This window comes from Melospiza melodia, chromosome 1 (assembly GCF_035770615.1).
Source record: "Melospiza melodia melodia isolate bMelMel2 chromosome 1, bMelMel2.pri, whole genome shotgun sequence".
Classification (NCBI taxonomy): domain Eukaryota; kingdom Metazoa; phylum Chordata; class Aves; order Passeriformes; family Passerellidae; genus Melospiza; species Melospiza melodia.
Window position 1 is genome coordinate 104,881,985 of NC_086194.1, and position 12,565 is coordinate 104,894,549.

A 12,565-nucleotide genomic window follows, 5' to 3' on the forward strand; every position below is an offset into this window, starting at 1 on the left:
GAAATCTGCAGGCAGCAATGCCAAGCCACAGAAACATGCTGACTGTGCTATACAAGCCAATAGAGATTTTCGGGCAATTTTGAGTCTGCATCAGGTGTCAACACGCCTGCACCCTACTGTGCAGCAATAAAAATGATTTTCCTCACCTCTTATCTTCCACATGTATTCTGAGGAGCACAGCACTAGCACTCCTCTCTATATAGGGAGAGTTTAATTGGTGAACACGTGGTTTCCCCTGTGTATGGAAAATTTTATAATCTATAAGCTTGAATGGTCTGTCAGATAGTTATCCCCATAATGCCATCCATGACTGCAACATTTGTTTGAAGTAAATAGATTGCAGAACAATTCTGGAAAGACTGGCACAGCTGTACAACTCAGTGGACGTGCTGGCTGCAGAAGCAAGGTCCCACAGGGTAGCATTTATTTCCAGTATTAATCAACATATGTTGCCCAAATAACAGTTTTCCATCTGCAAGTCAGTGAGAAATATGAAACCATTAATTCAGAGATATGCTGCCATTTTCAAAGATTCCTAAAATAATCACACATTTCCTTTTAAATGCCAAGAAAGCCTACCAAACCAGCAGGATAAAAGAAAAATCTGTTTCTTTCTACAAGCAGTAAGCTTGCTCTCCCTTGTGCTACTGATCTTTAAGAAGGCTTGCTGTCCAGACCACCTGCATGTGTGCGAGACTAGAGCTGTGCAGGAGCATCTGCAGCCTAATCCTTCCTCACATCACTCCCAAGCAGCTCTACAGGTACTCTTCACAAACATCACACAAAGAAGCCTCCAAAACAGCTTCCTGTTTTGGAAGAAACAGCTTCCTGTTTTGGAGGACCTCTCTACACCTACAAAATTTAATTCCCAAAAATTGAGGTATTTTCTGATAAGCATTCTGATAAGCATGGAATAAATCACAGGTACCTCAGCAGGCATGAAAGTAACATGAAGTCTCCAATTCACTTTTTTCCTGAAATTTTGTAAGAAAAACTATCTCATTGCTGGAAGATAAAGCAATATATTTTTAGTCTCTTAAGTGCATCCCTATAGTACAGCCAAATGTTACTGAACTTCCTTAATTTTTTCCTACACACAGCAATGCTATCCTGTAAAAGAGAAACAAGGGAATATATTTCCCCTCATCAGTTGTCTGGATGATTTGCTTGAAGGGTTGATCTCTACTGCAGGCTGACGTGCATGTCCTCTCAAATGATCGCAGAACAGAGCTCTCTGCTCCCAGACATTTTATGTAGCCTCCTATTCACATCTGGCACCAGAGCTTTGCATACAGACACTGCTTATACAACAACAGCCTGAGTTGTTTGTCCTCTAACAATACAGGTGAATGGTAATTTACATTAAAAAAAAACCCCTCAAAACTCTTTTCAGATACATCACTTTAATTAAAAGATAAACTCATGCCCTTAAAAAAGAAATAAGATAAATTTTTTTTAAATGATAAATCAATATTTTCAGTTTCTTTCCAAGTAAGTTTAAGCTAAACTGTACAGTATGAAATAGTTTCAGACATTTTTTCTTCTCTATCACTTCAATACCAAACTTAATTTAAAAATCTGAAATTATTCTCAGGTAGCAAATTAGTATATAAATAATTGGCAACTCACCGCAAGCAATATTTCTTTTCAAGTAACTCCTTATGAAAATGAAGCAGCACGGGGAATTTACGGTGCTTTTTATGGCAAGAAATCCATGGTATCTGTATAAACAGGTTTTATACTTCAGGCAGTTTTATATGTGTAAAGTATTTTCCAGTAGACTTGGATCTCATTTTTAATAGGAGAAAGTGTGGTATTTAACCACTTGAATGCAAAGAGATTTCATTCCAAAATAACTATGGCTAATTTGAGAATACTCAATAATAAACAGCAACTATATACTTGAGCAGAACTTCTAAATAAGACTGGTGCAATGGAAAGACAAGCTGTAGGCTTTATAAAAAAAAAATATAAGCAATATCTAATGTTGCAAAAAGAATAAGTGAGAACAGAAACAAGTGACCTCTGTATCCTTAACCAGTATGAACAATGTCCAAGAGGTCTTTAGCTGTAGAATACTGGTGAAAAGATGGCATTTTGAAGTTTACCATCACGTAAAGAAAATCAACTACAGAAGGAACACACAGAGGAATGTACAGACTGCACTCGCTCATCTTCACCTAAACAACCTCCTCCTTTTATAATAAGATACCAAATTTTTGTTACTTTAATATGAAACATAAACCTGAACTCCTGTAAAGCACCAAGATCAGTGTGCATCCACAAGTATTTTCCTGATCTGCCCAACTAAAGACCACATTGCTGAACAGGTCAAATAAATTCATGCTGCTTCAGAGCAGCTGATCAAAGTCACATTTTCAATTTTGCATTAAACAATTAGCAAGTGCTTTTTCTTCTCTTCATTCTCTGGTGAGTACAAGCAGACTCTTTGACTCTGTCTCAAGAGAGTCCAGTAGACTGTGGGGACAGACAGACTCCAAGTCTGCTCAGTCCTTAGCACTCATTTTGTACAATACTACACTAACAGCCTTAACAAAACTTTAAAGTGGGAAAAATGAAAAAACAGAAATGCTTCTAAGAAAAACTTAAAGTCCTTGTTTGTCTTATATGGGGCTGGAAAATAGCAAATGTTACAAAAAATAGAAAGAAATACTACATCTGAGTCAGGAGAGGGAAGGCCCTGTATTTTGATCCTGGTATCATGTACTAAAATCACCTGAGACATTTTTATTTGTGAAATAGAGCTACTAAAAGCAAAGAAATCAAAGAACAGCTTGCACCTACTGATAGCAAATAGCTCCAAAATTCACAATTTGTCTTCTTCAGAAAGAATTCTACACCACAAGTACAATCAATTTTCTCCAGAAGAGTTAATATTTGTTGCAGAATAACTAATTGCTCTTTCAGGAGGTATCCTCTTCCTTCTTACAAATACATATAAAAGCTGGAAGGGGAATTCAAGTATTTGATAGGAAGTTAAGAAGAACAGCATCTTTACTGTTGTCACTTTACTGTCAGCAACTTTACTGACACCATGTCATGACATTGTTTAATCATCAATAGAGCTGTGCTAAGGTAGTATTTTCTGAACTGTTTTATAAAGTTAGTACAATCTATAGGACTTGAGGGGAAGGAAAAAAAAACAGCCAATTAAATTTATTATTTAAAAATGCAGTGTAAATTTTTATCCTTCTCCTACCTACACAGGTAATTTGGAAAATCCACAAATCTCTGAAATTAAGATAAAATTCTGTTAGGTAATGACTCATGTAAAAGGTGATTTCTTTCAATTTTAAGTTTGATCCTGGGCCTTCTGTTCATCACATATGGATATGTCTGTGTTTGTCTCTCAACAGAAAAGCTGGGTTTAATAAGAAGAAGCAATTCTGCACTAACACATTATATTTCAGAACAACAGACTTGATCAGAAAACAGCAATCTTTGACTTGCTAGTGTAAGAGCAGGAATAAAAATAGCTTCTGGTTTGCAAAAGACATGAAGGAGTTGGAGAACGATTTCCTGCCACACCCTGGTTGCTCCCTATCATGCCTATGTCAGTCTGGCTCAGGTAAATCTACTCCCACACACAGCCTAGTGTTGGACAATTTGCATCTTCCCTGCCTAAATGAAGGGTTGGGGACTCACAAAGTGGACAATGGTCCCAATTTGTCCCCCTCAGAACAAGTCACTACCCAGGGAATGAAGCTGCAAAACAGACCTTAAGCCATATAGAATAAGACAGCAAAAAGACTGCATGTCCCAGAAACCACAGAGTAATGCACATCTGGCAATATAACATTATTTTAGCATGGGATGCTGCTCTGTGTTGCTGTGACATGACTGAGTGACTCTCCAGTTCAGCAGAGAAAAAGAAAAAGGTAATTAAAAGCAAAAAAAATTAATGTGTTAATTACAACACTGTCAGTTTAGAAACATGGTCTGACCTAACTGTAGCTGTATTTAATGAATTGAGAGAGTCAGTCTTAGGAGTGAGCACCTGAAGGTGTCACAGTACCAAGATTTTAATCATGGCACAAGCCAAAGGCTGGCCCAAGAAAGCCCTGTCCTAGCAGTAAGCGTTCCTCAGAACGACCACAAGCAACATGACCAGCCCCCTTAGAGCAGAGAAAGCTGTGTTGACACTGAAACGTGAGCTGTACCCCCAGGGAAAGCAGCAGTAATTTATTTATTATCCATAAAAGAGTAGGCTTGGTTCCAAAAGTACCATGAGAAGTTATTCAAAAGAAAAAAAAAAAAAAAAAAAAAGAAAAATAAAACCAAACTCAATACCACAAAAAGAAACAGAAGGAATCTGGATTTGTACCAAGATATTGCCTCCTCAACACCCTGAACCACTGCTGAGACATTCAGAAATAAAGCACTGCCACGGGAGCAGATATTGAAGAAAAGCACAGAAAAAGTTTTTCCTTCCCATTTGTCTGAAACTGTTTATTGATTTTGGAGACTCCCCTCCTGGCAAACTCAGACAAAAACAGGGGGAAAATACACATTCTGTGCACAGTAAGAGCAGACGTGCCATGCTTGCTGTATTTATCTAGGAGGTATTTTTGCTGTCTATGCAAGATAATGACCTCAAACATAAAAAGTGCAGAAAAGAAAAATCATCTAAGTAGGGAAGTAAGAAAAAAATTAAATAATATGTTTTTTCTATAAAGTAACTTAGAGTTTTTATTTATCTTTTGGAACTTACTAATGCAGGGAAAAAGTTGTTATCATAAACAAGATAATGCTACACAACAAAAGATGAGTGTTTTAAAGGGTTTGAGTAGAATTTACTAGTTAATTTTCTCTTACATGAGAAAACTGCTGTCATAGCACCCAACAAATCTCCAGGGTGAGCACTGAAGAATGCCCACTGTGGAATGCATGGGGCAAGAAGGAAGAAATGAGCTTTTAAAACAAGTCATCTAGATAATCTAAAACAGAACTTTCCTCTTGTGTCCCTGGAGATGTTGGCCTTGACTGAGATGATTCTGTAACTGGTGGATTTACATGTACTACAGTATGGGGACCTCCACGCAACCTTAGAGGACAAGCTCCTGCTCAAGCCACCACCACACCACCTCCTGGCATCACGTAACACAAATACAAAGGAGAAACATTTCTCCCCTCCCCTGCAAAAAAGCCAAGGACCATGCTTTTTCAGAGAAAAGAGGACCAGCAGACTAACAGGAATGACCGTCGGACTTTGGAGATGGCAACAGCTGATCATCAATGGTGTGTTTGTACTCAGGCACTTGAATTTTACTGTTCTTTAGTCTAACCAAGGCACTGAAATATTACCAAAAATCAGTAATATAAAGAGGTTTTATATCATCTTACTATGAATGGTAACAAGAATGTTTATTGCAACAACATTTAAAAATTCAGAAAGCATCTCATCAACCATTGTTATCCATTTTAAATCTGTTTGTGTGGGCTTCAAAAAATAATGTCATTAACCCCTGCTTACTGAAAACTAACAATTTTAGTTCCACTTCACAATAACACCCCAGTAACAGTCAATGAGATCAGCATGCATTTATGTAAATAGAGCCTAACACACAGGAAAGGAAAGTAGGCATGGCAAACAGAGAATCACACTGATTGTTAGTCACTCTTGGTGAAAACGTAAAGTAACACTTATCTGATTAAGTACTTTTGGATTGGTACTTGCTGTTGGAACCTTACAGTATGGCTATATTTAGAACACCGATAATATAAAATGTAATTTTCCTGCTCAAGCTCCCTGTCAGAGGGATGATTTTGCATGTTACCCGTTTATTCCATTGAACAAAGGAAGTTTTCACTGTTAGCACCACAACACCAGAGCAGCTGAGGAAGACCGTATTTTCTCTAGCCTTTGAGTCCCTAGTAAGAGCTTGCTACAGAAACACCAACTACAACACAGTGGCTTCAGGAACACTGAGGCTCACATCTGTCTGGCTTTTCACTCAAAGGAAAAAGGAGGACTCCAAGCTGTGGGGTGATCCTAGCAATCTGGTGTAGTAAAAGCTACTGCAAGTTTAACTCTCAGCCCTTCCTTTGTCAAGTAGATCCTTGAACATGGGTTTCTTGTAAGAGAGTTCCCTAATTACCTGGTTTATGATTACTTAAGGGAGGGATTCTCCACCACACTTTACTGAGCTGTTCCACTTTGCATACACTACAGGAACATTGAGAGAGGAAGAGGCAGAAGATCTCACAGACCAGCCTTGAATACTTATGCACAGGTCAGCCACATTTAATAAAAAGAAGATACTAGAGAACAAAGAACCAGACCTGAAAATGCAGTCTGTCTACTGCACATCTGCAAGTACCTCTGGCCAAACTGCACCACGTCATTTCCACCTTTCCTACCTGCTTTAATGATCCTCACCATGTCAAAAAAATACTGTATCCAGGTTGCATCATTTTTTGACTACTAGAGAAAGCTTTGTAACCCATGTTTTATCACTGAAACCGTAAAGGAGACTGAGAACTCTTTTCCATACAACACATGCCACGGAACACACAAAACACAGCATAATATACAATTATCATGTTGAATTTACAGGGATAAGATATTAATTTTATGTTCCCATAGACACTCTGAATCTGGAAGCTATAATGAGAACAAAAGAACATTGAAAAACCGTCCCAAATCCATTTTTTTCCCTTTCTCTGGTTATTACAACTCTGCACAAATGCAGAGCACCTAAGGCAAGCTTATTAGCTGAGGAATTAATAAAACTGAAAAGACATGGTTTCTGGTATGAGGGGACAAAAGTGGGTATGAGATGCTGTGCATCAGTGCCCTCAGAGCACAGCCATGCCACACAGCTTTGTGACTTGCTCCTTAGCACGGGTCCAGTCCCTGCCTCATCGCTGACACTCTCATGCTGAAACTATGACAACAAGACACTATTCCCATCAGTTATTTAATGATAAGCAGCCTGACTCACTGGGCAACTCACAGCTCTGGAAACACTCTCTATAATAGGAGGATTCATACGTTAATAAGAGTTGTAATTCCCATGACCTGGAAATGCAGCCATTTCTAAACAATCCTTAAATCATAATTTTAGCTGGAAACATGGATTGTAGGTATTTTCCACTTCCCAGTTTCTCATGCATAAACTGGCTTAACCCACTATGGAAAAAACAATTTCTAAAGGCCCGTCATTCTCTTAGAGGCAGCATTAAAGTGTGAAAACTGTCAATTTTCATGGAAATCACAATGCCAGACCAACACAAAAAGCTGCAGTATACAGAACACAGTCGTTGCCAGAAAATCAAGTGTTTGCTGATGCTAACAGAGTAGCTAAAGCCCATACACAGGGGAGCACTTGTTAAGGCAGTGAATTGCGATTCAGGAGGAGTGAGGTACTTCCCTAACTCTGTCACAGGCCTCCTGGCTGCTTTTGGAGCTGGTCATGTAAATGTGTTCACACTTCTGCCTATATAAATAATATGGAATCTTCTACATGTATATCTTTAAGCCAAATGAATATTGTTAAGAAGTCTTCATAAATGATTGTGAGATAATTCAAGTCCGTGACAACAGAAGTCTACATGAGGACAGATGATTAAGAATAAATGCACGTATTCAAGAGAACTCTCATTCCTTTGAAGGGAAAAAAAAAATAAATCTTTCATTCTGGCCATAAGCATGCATTGGGTTCTGAATTGCTTGGCAAAAAGAAATTTACCACACATTAACTACACACAAAGCAGCCATGTTTTTATTGAACTGACTTCAATATAAATATTTAGGAAGTTGTTTTCCTTTAAGGGCCAGCATCTTCTGAAAGTGTACGCAGGAGAGCACTTGAAACTGGAATTAACGCCCCCTTCTCCAGAGCAACCTCCTGACACTGACTGTTAATGGTGTAGCCAGCCCAGACGGGATGGTAAGTAAAATCTGTCCTATCAAAATATTCCTGCAGAGCACGGAAATTATTCCATGAAGACTAGCAATTTGACCAAGATGTAAATTTACAGGAGCAAAACCTGAAGAAAAATGAATTTGAAATTGCAAGGGAAAGAACATGAACGGCAACTAAGACAGGTGACACTAAGAAAGAGAAGGTTCAGTTTCGTCTAACGGTGGCAGGAGCGGCATAAAATGGCAAGATGAAAAAATATTAAAGATTCCATAGGAACAAAATAATGAGAGACAACTGGGAGATGGGGAAAATCAAAACAAATCCAGAATATTTTGGACAGTACTGAAATGAAAGAAATTTTAGAAATGAAAGAAATTATATAACACCTTCATTTTCTACTCTGGCAGATTCTGAAAGAAAGGAAAAGGGGGAAAAAAAAGGAAAAATAAGAGATGAGAAATAGGAATTTAGACTTCAGAAAGAACAGCTGTCAGGACTGGATTGCATTGCATTTATCTCACCATTTGGTTTACCCTTACAATTAGTATCCTTATCTTCAGCAATCCTAAGATATTAGTCATGACTGAAAATACAAATCTGTTACAGTATATTAGCTCAACAGTTACATTCATTTGGAGGTGCCAAACACAGAAAAAAATTACCTTGTTTCATCCTATGCAGTAGCAAGAACAATTTTTCTGTCTTTACTACCAGAGTTTTATTTAATGTGATGTATCTCCACTGACACAGAAAGAAATACTTTGGGCCCAGACTGAGAGGAAGACAGGGTTAACGTTGACTGTGGTGCCAGGAAAATGCAACACAGAGAAGCTCCCTGTCTCAGGTGGACACGTAAGAAGTGCATTGAAGTGAAATTAACTGAATTCTGCAGGAGTGGTCCAGATACAAATAAGGAAACAATGTGAAGGCCGATGCCAAAAGCACAAGTGTCAGTTTTGCAACTGGTCAAGGCAGCAGTCTTGAAAGTTGCGACCATGCAGGGATAGAACAAGGGGGAATGGCTTTAAGCTAAAAGAAAGGAGATTTAGATGAGACAGTAGGAAGAAATTTTTTGGTATGTGGTAAGACATTAGAAGAGGTTGCCCAGAGAAGCTGTGCATGTCCCATCCCTGTCAGTGTTCAAGGCCAAACTGGATGGGACTTTGAGCAACCTGGTGTAGTGGAAGGTGTCCCTGCCTTCAGCAGAAAATCTGGAATGAAATGATTTTTATGGTCCCTTTCAAACCAAACCACTCTGCGATTTTACCACACTGCTACTCTACATTTCTGGTTGCAGTCTTTGCCCTTTGCCATTCATCACTTTGCACATTACACATCAATATCATATAAATACAAAATATAGAAAACATTACAAATTGCTCAGTTTTCCAATTAAGAACTAATTACATGTTGCTTGTTTTTACCCTAAATTGTGCAACACCTGGAGATGAGCTAGAGTATGATATAACTGGTGTTACACAGACTAAGAGATGTTCTGTGCACAACAGTGCTCTCCAGGCTTTCCTAGACAAGAAAATAAAACCCTAAACACAATATTGATTTTTTAAGCTGGTTGTGCAGTTTTACAAAGTAACATGCTTAACTATGTGTAGTAGTTATAAAATAGTAAGGAAAACTTTCAATGAGTTGAGATGTGCAACTTGCTCTGTAGCTGGGGATTTTCTTTCCCCAGTTCTGCATGTAAACATTACTAATGTTTCACATCCATATCTGACTTTCAGAGACACTTCAATCCAGCAGGGAAGGCACTCCAAAGTAGGTGTGCTAAGATGTGCCTGTATTTTTTAGTACCATAAGGCCCTGTGAGATAGCAAAGGAAGTTGATGCACAGAAAATAAAGGTCCTACTTAAAGAAAGCACTCATAAATCCAGTTGAATACAGAGGCTTTCCTCACATTTGCCAGACTTCAGAGGAAGCTTTTCTGTGCTCAGACACAGGCACAAAGATGGATCCATAAACTGCTGGCTTTTATGGGAGATGGAGATGACTTCAGTGGACAGGGAAGATACTCTGGTCTTTGCAGGGCTCCTAACAGAGCAGAACAGAATGGATCCTTGAGCTTGCAGCACCATTTATGACCAGTGTATGTCTGTCATGCTAAATTATGGTCAAAAAAGAAACCAACTGAAACATCCAGAGAAGATTCTCTCTGTTCTCCCTAATGAAACAAGGGCAGATACTAACAGAAGGATGCTAAAGAAGTGTATTTGTCTTTTAGTATCCATTGCATAATCACAGAGTAAATTGTCATTTCTACTTTTTCTACTGGTTGTCTTACGTTCACTTTCGTAAATCAAAATAAAGCATTATTCATTAAATAAAGCATTATGTACTCAGTAAAGCTTCTAAAAAACTTATGTCTAGCAATCAGTAACAATAAAATTACTGGTTTTGAAATGTGCAATTTTTTTTGAAACTAAAAAAATTGGAAAAAACCCTGCAACACCAGCACAAATTGCAGTTTTTCCTTTGCTATTTAAAATAAACAAACAAACAAAACCAAAAAACAAAAGCCCAACAGTATCCTTAATTTAAATGTGTAATTCTCAAGGAACTGTGCCGTGCAACACACACAATCAGTTTATCTGTATAAGCACACAGCAGAGTGGCTCTACCCTGCACAAAATGATACATTAAATTTGTTCACTGTTTAACAAGGGAGAGTCACAATATTGCTGTTAATGATTTACATAGAGACAAAACAGTTCTGCCTAAATTTTGTTAAAAATTTTGAAGCTACGGTCATTTTAACCTCCCTTTCATAACTGCAAGCTAAGCCAATCAATAAGCTGGAAATGTGTATAGCACGTCTCCTGCCATGAAAGGAAGGTATTTCTGTCACAACGGCCTGAACAGCCAGAGGTCCTCAGCCACACTCCACAGATGCAGTTCATGTCTGGATTCACATGGAAACCAAAAAGTACAAAGATGTGCACTTCCCTGACCCTAACAGATTTCAACACTGAGTGAGCAAAATCTGATTAGGGATCAAACATCCACCAGTGTCCAATATGGATGATAGCAACTGAGGGAATTATGAACCATTCAGTGAAGTCCCCTGCTAACAGCACAGACACATCCAGGCTGAGAAGGTCTGACTTGGAAGAAAAGGCAGCAAAGAGTAATTCAAGTCTGAAATGAGCTCAGATAAAACAGGCAGTCACCTCTTGGTGCACATGACAGTGTTGCCATCAGCTTCCACATGAGCAGATTAGCACCCACACACTTTGTTATACAATATCACAAGTGCATCTGCACCCTACCATTGGATTCATCTTCTTGAGCCATGTCGGGAGCAATATGACTGAAGTTAATGCAGTTACTATAACTTCTGTTCATACATGTGATTTCTGAATCTGGCTGCAGACAACTTTACACAGATGAAACTGTTTACAAAAGGATTCAGGAGTTTTATTCAGAAATGCCCCCAGGCCCCAGTGGTCCTCTCTGAGATGCATCAATGACATGGGTTCCTATTGCAAATTAAATTTTTTTAATGACCCTTTGGATTCATTAAAATGCTGGACACCCAGCAATCAAGACAAATTTTTAGTCAGCACTGCATCTGAATTACTCTTCAAAGCACACGTGTAAATTGGCACCATAGATCTCCTCTCCATCAGGATTTTAGAGAACAGCTATACTGTTACATCAGCTAAATACAGAGAGGGGAGGCACCTTACATCTACCACCCTTCCTTTAGGTTAGCTTAAAAGCTCACGATCAAACAGGCTCAATTTCATCTGGAAATAAGCATTTTATTTACAAAAAGAGCAGCAAGCTATGTCCTACTCTGCAAGTCAAAGAAACATGGCACACACTGTTTCATTACCACAGCACTAGCAATGGCATCTTTTTTTCACTCCCTGCTCCCTGTACTACTTTCTGTGTACACTGCAAGGTTCCCTATTAAATACAAACTAAGGAAATGAAACTGAACAAAACTACTGTAGCCCACTAGCACGTACTTTAGATCTATTTCCTAATTTGTTGAAAATAAATTTATGATATAAACATTAGAACTAAAAATAAAAAAGCTGCTGAAGCAATCACAGTCTCTTTCAGCCTGTACAGTGTGAAGTAGAGCAGTAAATTGCAGCGAGAAGACAGCACAGCTCTTAAACTTGCCCGGCTTTTGCTCTCACAAAAGAGATCACTTAGGACCTCATCGTGCTGCTGCTCTCGTCGTTTAATTAACGGACTAATAAATTCCACTGCTGGCATATCTTCTACTGTCTGTTCTCTTGAAAAACCCCTAACCCTCCCGCGGTCTGCACTCGGGCTGACCGCTGCTTAGCAATAGTGCTGCGAGAGCGGCGCTTGTCACCAAAGGCAGGAGGGACTGGGAGCAGTCAAAGCGGTCTCCCACCAAGCTCGGACAATTTTGGGCACTTGTAATTCGCGGTTGGCAATGCTCTTCCTTCCTCTGCCGCGGACGTGCGGTGGGGCTGAGACCCACGTCTGGCACGGCTGAATAAACCTTTCAAAGGCTTTTGGCAGCTGCGTCCTACCGCTGGGGCAGACGGGCGTGTGGATGAGAACTCTGCGGCCGCGGGGGCTCCCCGGACCCTCCGCCCCGCCGCGGCCCCGCCAGTGTCCCTTGCAGCCCCGGTGGCCCGGGTCGGGAGCTACAAGCAGCGGCTGCCCTTCGTCC

The 12,565-nt window shown here is 39.4% G+C and overlaps 1 protein-coding gene across 7 annotated transcripts in view; it reads right to left on the reverse strand.

The window, feature by feature from the left end:
- COBL (cordon-bleu WH2 repeat protein) overlaps positions 1 to 12,565 on the reverse strand; it is a 155,010-nt gene that overhangs the window by 141,849 nt on the left and 596 nt on the right. The gene's annotated exons all lie outside the window — the stretch shown is intronic.